The 12,180-nt window shown below is 41.6% G+C and overlaps 1 long non-coding RNA gene across 1 annotated transcript; it reads right to left on the bottom strand.

Annotated features, from left to right (window-relative positions):
* Nucleotides 1-6,145: 6,145 nt before the first annotated feature.
* On the bottom strand, nucleotides 6,146-8,200 carry LOC125464236 (uncharacterized). Its single transcript, XR_007249989.2, has 3 exons — nucleotides 7,932-8,200; nucleotides 7,503-7,681; nucleotides 6,146-6,876 (listed from the first exon to the last, which is right to left on the bottom strand). It is a non-coding gene; the product is annotated as an uncharacterized LOC125464236 (long non-coding RNA).
* Nucleotides 8,201-12,180: the final 3,980 nt, after the last annotated feature.

The following is a 12,180-nucleotide window of genomic DNA, read 5'->3' as shown; positions in this document are numbered from 1 at the left end:
TTTATAATTAATTAAATACTTTTAAAGCATAGTCACTGTTGCAATATAAAAAATATGGCAGCCGGGTTACACACAGCATGATCCTAGAAACAGCACGTCCGGTTTTAGAGATGTTTGTTGCAGAACGAATACTGACCAGGACATAAGGGAGAACCTCACTGATCTTTTTCAAATATTGATGTAGGATGTTTGTGTTCATCGGTGGGGGTGGGGGGGAAGGTAGATGGGCTTCATCCCAAAAATGCTTCTGACAGTACAACACCCCACTCCTATGAAACTGAAGATTCATCCTGGAATTTTTGCTTAAGTCCCTGGAATGGGAATCAGACACACAACCTTCTGACTCAGCTAAGAGTGTGACCACTGAGCCAAGAACTAAATAGAAATGGACACCATTAAATTGGAATGCAATGAATTACACTGGGGACTGGCAATTAATCACATAACAATACATCAAAATATGCTGCCAAAATTAAGCAAGCTACAGGTCCATTTTGCTGATGGTAGGATGCCTACATTCAGTTCTTTTTCTTTGCTTCCCTCTAGAAAGTGCAAAAGAATATAATTCCCTCGGAGTTACCTTTGCACTTCCATAATCTGGTCTTTTGTTAAACTCAAGAGGATTTGTGTGGAGGTAACAGTCTTGCCGTGAGATCCATTAACTGATTCCATAAACATAACACAAATACTCAGCTTAATTGTAGGAATACATTTGAAAGCATAGTTTATAATATCATCTAACACTTTCTGTGCAAATTGGATTGACTGTCAAAGGAAAGGAAAAGGGTGAAATTAAGTTTATCTCTGGTTGGAATGAAATCTTCAGAGATTTCTATTTGCATTTAAATTGTATAAAAGCACACTGCACAGTAGGTTTTCCACATTTTGAGTAAAGAACTTGCATGTTATACATTCTGTTATTGTAATGTGTGTGAAAATGCCAAATTTTTCTGCATTTCAGCTCTTCACCTTATTCTATAACTAAAATCCAGTGTGTAATTCAATCAGTACAACATTTACATCTTATTGTAGCAGCTGGATATGAGCAAAGAAAATACATGCACTTTTAGAAATACCTAGTCATGGGACTCAATTACAGAAAGCAAATTGACTGTTCAGTTGGTTACGATTAACTGAGTATCGTACACACCTCTCATAATTACTCCCTCCCAACCATTCATTAACTGCAGAGATCAGGTCAGAATATCTGTTATTAGATTCAGTCTGGTGTAGACAGAAGTATGCTAAGGAGGGCAAGATTATGAGAGGAGGGGATGAACATTAATTATTTTATATGCTTAGTCAGTTGAGTCAAATTTCAAGTCTGACCTTTACATATTTAAAACTGCAGAGTTACAATAGATCTGGGAATTGAGTTTGGTCAGTAACTGCAGCAGTCTGTTCTTTTTGAAAGGTAGTCTTCCTTTTCAAATCAGTCATGGAAATTAACAAAAAAGCAACCATACTCCTAGTGGTCCGCAGCTCAATTTTGAACTGACAACGCTTGACAACTTGCAGCTGATTTTGACACTTAATAGGCATCAGGAAAATGTAAAATTTGATGCCTATAATAGTTTTCTGGTCCCCTTTGTGTTTATGGGTTTAATATACTTGTCTCTAGTTCCTTTTGATTGCATTTCAGAAGTGCCGAGGGCTGTCTCTCCACATTAGTGACACTAAAAGAAATAATTTGCATTTAGATAAAGCCTTTCATATCCTCAAGACATCCAAAAGCTCTGTACACCAAACAACGTATTTTTAAATTCATGTACTGTTGTGATTTCAGAAACATTGTTGTAAGTTTGTGCTCAGTAAGATCCCACTGACAGCAATTTCATAATAACCAGATTATCTGTTGTGATCTTGCTTGAGGGATGAAATTGACCAGGACATTGGACTTAAGCCCTCTGCTCTTCCTTCGACGGCCACATGAAAGATGGAAATTCTGACAGTGAAGTCTTTGCTTCAACGCTATCTTGAGAAGAAAAACTTTGGCCCAGACGTTTGACCACCTGATTGTGCAATAGGGCTTACGATGGAAGATATGCATCAAGACACTGTATGAAGTCTGATGCACGACCTACATAGGGACTGATGGGAAGTTTAAACATTGAATAGGCAATTTCCTTGCTCCCAGTGATATTCTACAAATGTTTCCAAATCTGCACTGAATTGACTCCAATGCTTCTCCCCATAGGACTGTGTAATCTTTAACTTCCACCTGACATGGTCTATCATAACAGAGAACAACAAAAAATAGTGTAAGAGAAATTCAGCAGGTCTGATAACATCTACGGAGACAGAAACAGAGCTATTGTTTCAATCTCACTGACTCCTTGATTCCAAAATGATATATAGCAGATGGGGCCTTGGTTTACTGACTTTAGTAAAAGATGTATCTCTGACAGTATAGCACTCCTTTAGTATCGTCTTAGAGAGGCATCTCTGTAATCAAATCTCTGGAGTGGAACCCATGACATTGTTAATCAGAGACTCAAGTGCTACATGTGAAGGTTGCACCTGGGCCAGATCCTTGGCGTAAACTGTTCATTTACCATTCCCAGCTGACAGCAATTCTTTTTTTCAAAGGTGCACACTTCAACAACAACTTACATTTATATAGCATCTTTGACATCATAAAATGTCCCAAGTTACAGCAGAATAATCACGCAAATTTGACACTGAATCACCAAGGAGATTAGGACAAGTGATCTCAAGCTTATTCATAGGAGTTCAAGGGGGCATCTTAAACAATGTTGATAATGAAGATTGTATTAATTGATCCAGAGAAGGCTTATGATCGGGTACCTAGGGAGTAGGTCCCAGAGAGATACATATGACTATTACAGGACTTATTCAAGGAGTATCAGACAAAAGTCAGGAGCACTGTGGGGGAACTGTGAGAGTTTCCAAGTCAAAGTTGGGTTGTTCCAAGATTAGCCATGAGCCCTTTCCTCCTCCTGATTGCTATGAATCTTCAGAATCATTGAAGCAGGAATTGCCATGGGTGATGACATTTGCTGCTGATATTAAGCCTTGTGCTGGGAAGCATGAGAATGTGACCAGCATCTGGAGAGAAGCATTCGTGACTCATCCTTTTCCCAGTGTAAGGTTCTTCCATGCTCTTCAATGATGTAACAGTTCTTGTTTACACTTATACATTAGAGGTTACTGAATTCAGCTCTCTGTTGTAGTTTCAAAGCCCTCTGTCTTTATGCTCTTCTGTTCTGTTCTTCTCCTTTGATGTCAAAGTAACATAAACAGTTATGTCATCATTTGTCCTTTCCATGAAACTACAAAAGATTGGGCTTCTAGGGAGAAAAGGAAGGCCTAAGACTAGATGGAAAGATGTGGTGGCAAGCGGCTTAAAAGCTGTGGGACCGGAAGATGAATGGGTGATTACCAGAAGAAGGTACAGAAGGCTGGATAAACCCCCCAAAAATGGGAGATGCTAAAGAATGAAGAGAAGACGCAAAAAAGCAGATTGGCTTAAGGAACTTCAGAGCTCAGGAACCATGTAGCTGAAGACACACTGGTAATGGTGTGGCAATGAAAATTTGGGATGGTGCAATAGGCAAGCATCGCAGGAACACAGAAATCTGCAATGCTGGATGAGTTTACAGAGATAAACAGCTGAGGAGGGGGAAATTCATGGAGGAATTTGGAAATGATGATGAGAAATTTAAAGTCATTCCAATAACATCCCAAATCAGTCTTTTAAAAGTGATAGTTCAAAAAAAAGAACTTGCAGTTGTTCAAAAAGGAAAACAGAAAAAGCTGGAAACACTCAGCAGTCCGGAAGCATCTGTGGAAAAAAAACAGCAATGTTTCAAGCTGTTGGCCCTCTCTCAAGACCAGGAGATGTTATAGATGAGTGACATTTTTTAAAAGAAACACAGTTAGAGAAAGGGGCGGGGGGTAGAGCAGGGCTTCAACATACAGGAAAAGAAACAAAATGAGCCATGAAGCGTTTGGGTGCAGGATAAATGATTAAATGGCAACTTAGATGTTAGCAGGAGACAAAAGGGAAGCTTAAAGAGAAAGGGAAAAGAGGAGACATGAGAGAGACAAAGAATTGCTGAAAAGGGAGAAAGGAAAGCTGAGAAAAACCAGCAGCTTGGAGCAGGGCTCCAGTATCCCAGGAGCCTCATGAATGAAGAAAACAGAGAAAAAAAATGCAGACACATCCTGCCATCTGCTATTGAAGTGGGAAAATGGAGTTGAAGTCGAAGTTCAAGGAGCTGAACGGCCTCCTTCTGTTTCTATGCTGCTCTTTATTAGATTCTTAACTGCCTCAAGGTTACAGTTTTTTATTATAATAGGATCGGCCTTTCACCTCCTTTTCTTTCTTCCTTTGAAACCACTAACCATCCCCTGGCGTAGGCAATGGCAGTCAGCTTTCGGGCCTCAGTAACCACTATTCTCAAGGCAGGACTAGAAGGAGCAGGAATGCAGTCTTCAGTGGATGACAGATCAACATAAAATTATTGGATTGGGTTTTCTTAGCCTTAATCATGTGTGTTCATTTCAAATTGGGTTGTCCTAAGTCCCACTAGTAAACATCCTGCCATGATTCAGCTGCTGGCTTTGGTGTGACCCATCTGCAAATTCTGAAAACATTGAGGTTGTCATCCTACAAGGTAGCTGGTTGACATAATGGTCAAACTAGGTTTGCATTTCTAAAGCACTTTTCATGGCCATGCAAGATCCTAAAGTTTTTTGCAGCCAGAGATACTTTTGAAGTGCCACAGTCGCAATGAAAGAAACAGATCAATCAACTTGCGCACACATTAACAGCAATGTGACAGTGACCAGATGATGAGTCTGCGGGATGATATTTAAGGGATATTTGCCAAAACATCTACAGGTCTTCTCTTACATCTCCTTGCATCGACTGTGAGGTCAGCCAGGACCTTGATTTAAAGTACCATGTGAGAGGAAGCATCTCTGAAATGGCAGTATTCTCTCAGGGCTGCATGGCAATAACAGCTTTCACTCCTGCAGTGGGGTGTGAACCAAGAACCTTGCGATTCCAGAGTATCACCCACTGAAGTATGGCTGACACCTGAAGAATTAATCCAGTTACAACAACTTGCATTGATGCAGCCCCTTTACAAAGGATGATAGGTTTCACAGGAATGTGAATTATCAGACAGAATTTGACACAGCTAGAATTAACAGGTCACCAGACAAGCCTGTGTCTCCCTGAGGGTCTGGCAGTATCAGTGGAGAGAGGAACAGAGTTAACATTTTCAAGTCCAACATGACTCTTCTTCAGAGTAGAAATGCTATTCGGTTCTGAAGAAGAGTCATACTGAACTCAAAATGTTAACTCCAATTCTCACTCCACAGATGCTGCAAAACCTACTGGGTTTCTCTTGCACTTTCTGTTTTTATTTCAGATTTCCAGCATTCGCAGAATTTTGCGTTTACACATCTCGCTGTGCCAGCTGGGGTTCTTTGGGTAGCACTCTCACCTGAGTCACAAGTACCTCACCTGAGTGGGTTATGTCCCTATCTAGGACTTGAGCACAAAAGTCAAAAGTTAATCCCAGTGTAGGATGATGGGTGTACTACTCTGTCACAGGTGCAGAATTTTTGATGATACCTTTTGTATATAACCATCTTTATGTTCTAGTAAATATAAAAGATTGATGACACTACTTAGAAGCATAGCTGTGGTGTTAACCCAGATCGCCCAAGATCCTGGATAGTCTTTATCCCTCAGTCAGGGACACACATAACACACCATAAGACCATAAAATATAGGAGCAGTAATTAGGCCATTTGGCCCATCGAGTCTGTGCCACAATTCAATCTTGGCTGTTTTTCAAGTTTCTCCACCCCACTCTCACATTTTCTTCCTGTAACCTTTGATTCCCCTGACAATCAAGTACCTATCTATCTATCTCTGTCTTAAATTGCCATACATTAGTATGTTGTTTTACAAAGAAAGGTAAAGCAAAGATAGGAATGATCTGAATGTTATCACACAGCTGATGTTGGAGACTTTTTGCACAAATCAGCAGCCTTGGTCTTAAACTATAGCAGGGACATTATGTAACTCCTGCAAAAAAAATTTAAACGATGAAGTGCTTTGATTGATTGATTGATTTATTGTCACGTGTACTGAAATACAGTGAAAAGCTTTATTTACGTGTGGTACAGGCAGATAATAGTAACCAAAGGATGTACAGATCAAAAATACTTAGACAGAGGCATACAGGTTACTTGCGCTACACAAGATCAACATTAGCAAGATCAGCATTATTTGAGGCTAGAGGATCCATTCAACAGTCTGATAATGGCCAGGAAGAAGCTGTCCCTGAACCTGCGCATGCATGTGTTCGGGCTTCTGTATCTTCCGCCTGGTGGCGAGGTTCTCGGATGTCATTACCGGGGTGCAACTGGTCTTGGATGTTGGTAGCCTTTACGCGGCAGTGAGCTGTGTAAATGGAGTCCATGGATGGAAGGTTGGCTTCCATGATGGTCTGGGCTGTGCACACCACCCTCTGGTTTCTTACGGTCGTGGGCACAGCAGTTGCCATCCCAGGCCATTATGCACCCGGACAGTTTGCTTTTCAATGGTGCCTCTGTAGACGTTAGTGAGGGACCTTATGGATATGCCCAATTTCCTGAGCTATCTAAGGAAGCAGAGGCATTGTTGTGCCTGCTTGACTGTCACATCCACGTGGGAACTCCAGGGCAGTATATTGGTTATCGTCACTCTGAGGAATTTGATGCTCTTCACCCTTCACCCTCAGTTCCATTGATGCAGATGAGGGTGTGTTCTCCTTTCTTTCTGAAGTCAGTTCTTTAGTCTTATCAATGTTGAAGGACAGATTGTTTTCATTGCACCAGTGGCCATGTGAAGTGCTAAAGGAATGCAAATTTGTATTTCCCAAATTAAGGAACACATTCACCGGAATGTCAGTAACACTGGAAAATCCTTAAATTAGTTAAAGGTCACATTTAATGTAAGCAAAACTAACATTTGGTAAACAATTGATAATATCATTACTGAGTGAGACCTAACCAGTTGAAAACAGTGTTATGATGATGACTTCAAGAGAAATTTTGTACACTTAGAACAACCACATCTTTCTGGCATTGTGCATCATTGAGTGTCTGCCTTCTGTCTGCTGTCTTTAAAATTAATGATTCCACTGAACCTACTGACAAATAATAAATTTTAGTCCCTAAGATTATAAACAAAAGTTATTTCACACAGATGTGTGAATGAATGCTGCATACAATCCAAATCATCTTTGATTATTTTTAAAAATTATTTAATGAAGCAACATTCATGACACTGCATTCTAACACTCATTTCGGGCAAAATCTGAACTGTGGAAAGAAAATTGCCTCTAACATTGATACAGGACTCATTCTAAACTGCAACTCAGGGCCATCGTATCTTAAAGCAATTAGAGTTCCTTTTGGCATTATGAAATATCAATAACATTTATCATCAAAAATCAAACCTGCAATAATCTACTCACAAGGATGTTCACTGGGGAATGGTCCTCTGTTCTTTGGAGGAGGCAGGGAAGGACTGGATACAGCATCCGCAATTTTCTTATTTTTTAGTAATCATTAAGCACTTGCTTCACATTAACATTATCTAAAAGAATTTCACTGCACACTAGTACAGAATAAAGATCTGCAGATGCTGGAGATCCTGAAACATATAAAAATCAGAACTGAATAAGGGGCAGGAAACGTTAACTCTGCTTTCTCTCTCTCCACATAAGGTGCCGAGTTTCTACAGCAATTTTATGTGCGTTTCATTACACACGACTTCAGTTTAAATAACTTCCTTTGCAGAGTGTTTTAGCGACAAGCAAACTGGAAACTTATTTAAAAATTGCAATATTGAATGGCTACATTGCGTGATCAATGGTAGACAAAATAACTCTGAAAAAAAATACCCGTCTACCGAATGTCCACTGTCGGCTGCAAGCGCCTCCCAATATTTCCAGTGACAGACCCATCAAAGCAGGGAATTCTAATCGATATCGAATTCATTCAGGACTCTCCTGAAAAGTAGTCCCAATGCGTGGAAGTGCTCGATCCTTACTGTTACCGTCCGCCTCGACAGTTAACATCTTCCGCGGACTACACTGCTGAGAGACACAAGGAGCGTTCTCGGTTAGTTACAGCGAGAGCCTGGAGGGGTTGGGATATGAGGTGGGCTCAGGTGCACATCGTACTGTGTATGTTTAAAGCTGCAATTCTGATGAACCTGGCCAAGATGAGAAGGTTAACTTTTTTACTTTTGTAGGTTGTGCACTTTTAATCTGTTAAATTCAGTGTAATGTTTTTGAAATGTTACATATATTTTTCCACTGAAATTTTCAAGTATTAAATCAATCTATCCGCATATTAAATCAGATTTGTGCAACATTGCTTGTATTTGAGACCGAATATGGACATTTGTAGCATCAATCTTACTAACGTTTCAGTGTTAGATTGAATTGGGGCTGCATGTGTGGATACTAAAAGCGTTTAGTGCCTTGTGGTCACCAGACTTTTGTGTTTCTTTTTGACAAAAGAGTTTTTTATAGGATGGAACCGTCAACTCAGGTGGCCGGTGTCTCAGAGACGGTTAGAAGCTCAGAACATAGAACATAACACTTTGGCATTTAAAGGCTCCACGCTTTAGTAACCGGGGGAGGTGAATGAGAAGGTGAGCGAGTCTGTTAATATGGAGCTTAGAAAACAGCCAAGTTTATCACAGGGAAAAGCAGTGAGGAGACAGTGACAGTGGAATGAGGAAATAGCTGGTTCACAAATGACAGAGTTCACAAAGCGATTCGAGAATTTGAAGGGGTAGTGGGAAGCACACAAGAAATGTGGCACATAGCCAAAACAAATATTGAGTTGTGGGTCTAATGTTTGTTTTTAAAAGCAAAGGTATAAAAATATGTAAAACTCTTTCACTTTCCCTCAGACTATGATACCAGGGCTGTGCTATAATTGGGTTGTATGAGATAACACAGTGTGGAGCTGGAGGAACACAGCAGACCAGGCAGCATCAGAGGAGCAGAAAAGTTACCGTTTCGGGTCGGGACCCTTCTTCAGAATGAACTTTTTTGAAAAGCCAACCGTGACACTGGGGAGAGTACAAGATAACAAAGTGTGGAGCTGGATGAACACAGCAGGCCAAGCAGCATCTCAGGAGCACAAAAGCTGACGTTTTGGGCCTAGACCCTTCCGTCAGCTTTTGTGCTCCTGAGATGCTGCTTGGGCTGCTGTGTTCATCCAGCTCCACACTTTGTTATCCACAATGCAATCAAGTTGGCTCCTCGGAATGGCCCAAAGGAATGATACATTGCATCGGGTCACGTACAGTGTGCGGGACAGGAACAGGTGATTCAGCCCAGCACATCCACGTAGGTATTCATGACCCAGAGCAGTCTCCTCCCGCTGGACTTCATCTCTCCCTCACAGCATAGCCCTGCAGCCTGAAGTACCTGTTCATCTTCCTCTGTCTGGAAACCTAAAGGAATCACCATCTTGGCAAATGGCAGGAATATATTGAATTGGAACATCAGCCATGACCTTGTTAAAGGACAGTGTTCCTAGGAACTACTCTGCCGCTGCTGCTGTTAGGGTTCTTCAGTGTACCTCTGCTATTGACCTCAACTACTCCATGTACAACTTCCAGACAATGGGGAAATTTGTTTCTCAAGAATTCCAGATTGGGTTTATGCTTGGCACTCTTGGATTCCAGCGTTGGGCTCTCACACCAGCGGAAACATTTTCTTTATATCTACCCAATTAAACATTGCCGTTATCACCCCAGCTATGAAAAAGCTGGGACTATGCTGACTGAGCTGAACTCAGACCCACTGTGGAGTCATGATCATTCATGACCTGTTGAGCTGGGTTGGGAACATAGCACCCTGGCTGGGTGGTTCCTTTTGATTATCATTCACAAAACAATGTGATTTATGTCAGATTCACTCTGCTTGTTCTGGAATGAGACCATGAAGTGAAACTGACTCAACCTTCCCCCAAAGAGGGACACTTACTAGAGCCATACAGCATAGGGTGGTACGTTGGCTCAGTGGTTAGCACTGTTGCCTCACAGTGCCAGGGACCTGGGTTCAATTCCACCCTCGGGTGACAGTCTGTGTGGAGTTTGCACATTCTCCCCATATACGCGAGGGTTTCCTCTGGATTCTCCAGTTTCCTCCCACAGTCCAAAGATGGGCAGGCTAGGTGAATTGGCCATGTTAAATTGCCCATAGTGTTCAGTGATGTGTAGATTAGGTGGGTGATAGGGGAGTGGTTCTGGGTGGGATGCTCTGAGGGTTGGTGTTGTGCGGAAGGATCTCTTACTAGTGGAAACATCTCCACATCCACTCTATCCAGGCCTCTCAATATTCTATAAGTTTAAATCAGATTCCCACAGCATTCTGTCAAACTCCATTAAGTACAGACCCAGAGTCCTCACCTGGACCTCATATGACAAGCCTTTCATTCCCAAGGTCATTCTTGTAAACCTCCTCTGGACCCCATCCCCAGCCAGCATATCCTTCCTGAGACACGGGACCCAAAACTGCTCATAGTATTTCAAATACAGTCTGACCAGAGCTTTATGGAGCTTCAGCAATGCATCTCTGCTCTTGCATTCTAGCCCCCATAAAATTAATGCCTTCATTCTATCTGCCATCCTAAGTGCCAACTGAACCTGCATGTTAACCTTAAAATAATCCAGAACCAGGACTCCCAAGTCCTTTTATGCTTCAGATTTATGAAGCCTTTTCCCATTTAGATAATAAAAAATGAAAAAAATCTGCTCCTGCTGTTAATCAGCAACAAAAACAGAAGTTGCTGGAAAAGCTCCGCAGATCTGGCAGCATCTGTGAAGAAAAATCAGAGTTAATGTTTTGGGTCTGGTGACCCTTTCTCATTTCTGACCTGAGCTTTTCCAGCAACTTTATTTTTTCCCCATTTAGGTAATAACCTACACCCCAATTCTCCTCAGCAAAATGTATACCTTTACACTTTGCCAAATTGTATTCCATATGCCAGTTCTTTGCTCACTGTCCCAGCTGGTCCAAGCTGTTCTGTAATCTCCCCACTTCCTCAGCATTACCTGTCCCTCCAACCATTTGTGCCATTTGTAAACTTAGCAACAATTCTCCCAGTTTCTTTGTCCAGTTTGTTAATGTATAATGTGAATAGTTGTGGTCCCAATGCAGACCCCACTAGACACTAGTTGCCACTCCCAGCCTTCTACCAAGTCAGCTAACTCGCTATTCAATCCAGTACCTTGCCCCTTACACCATGGGGTTCTTATATTATTTAGGAGTCTCCTGTGTGTCACCTTGACAAAGGCCTTCTGGAAATACGAATTCTGCAAGTGCAGAATTAGAATCAGTTGCCTGCTTGGCCTTCTGTGTTCATCCAGCTTCACACTTCTGTTATCAGTTACCAAGTGTTAGCTATCAAAGACTGCACATGCATTTACTGGTTAACCTCAGGTGTTGGCCATCTGCTTGAGTCACTGGAGGCATTCCATAGAAATTGGAACAGGAATAGGCCATTCAGCCCACTGAGCCTGTGCAGCATTCAAACAGATCACGCCTGATTATCAACCATTATGACATTTTTTTTTCATTATCTCCATATCCCCTGATGTCATAGTATACACAAATCTGTCCATTTCTGCTTTGGAGTGATTATCACAAATCCCAAAATGGACATCAGCATCTTCTGGAGATGGGGTTAGAGATGTCAGGTGATCATGACAGCCACTGTACCAGGATCACCTGCACATGTGCTGCCAACATCATCATGTTTCACGTGCAGTGTGTCAGCACTAACACATGCACAGATTACCCTACCTGTATTTCATGTTGCTTGTTCCCTTCTGGCTCCTCACACCCATTTGGTCCAAGGCATGGGTACAGGCAATGGTGCTGCATGGTCCCTCACACTGCCTATTTTGTTGCCTAATATTGCATGAAATGAGTTGAGAAACTTCTGTCGATGCTGAATGATGTTGGCTTCCTCTTAGAGCATGCATGCTCTTTCCATCTGAACCATTTGCTGCCTTTTTGTTTCTCGGTCAGAAAGTCAGTATCAGAGCTACTGACTCTGAGACGGAGAGAATTGAATCCGGGAGGAAGCTAAAATACTTCCTGTGTTTTTATTTTAAAAAGCTCG

Source organism: Stegostoma tigrinum, chromosome 26 (genome assembly GCF_030684315.1).
Source record: "Stegostoma tigrinum isolate sSteTig4 chromosome 26, sSteTig4.hap1, whole genome shotgun sequence".
NCBI lineage: Eukaryota > Metazoa > Chordata > Chondrichthyes > Orectolobiformes > Stegostomatidae > Stegostoma > Stegostoma tigrinum.
Note: the sequence above shows the minus strand (reverse complement) of the source record. Positions and strands in the feature narration are given on the sequence as shown.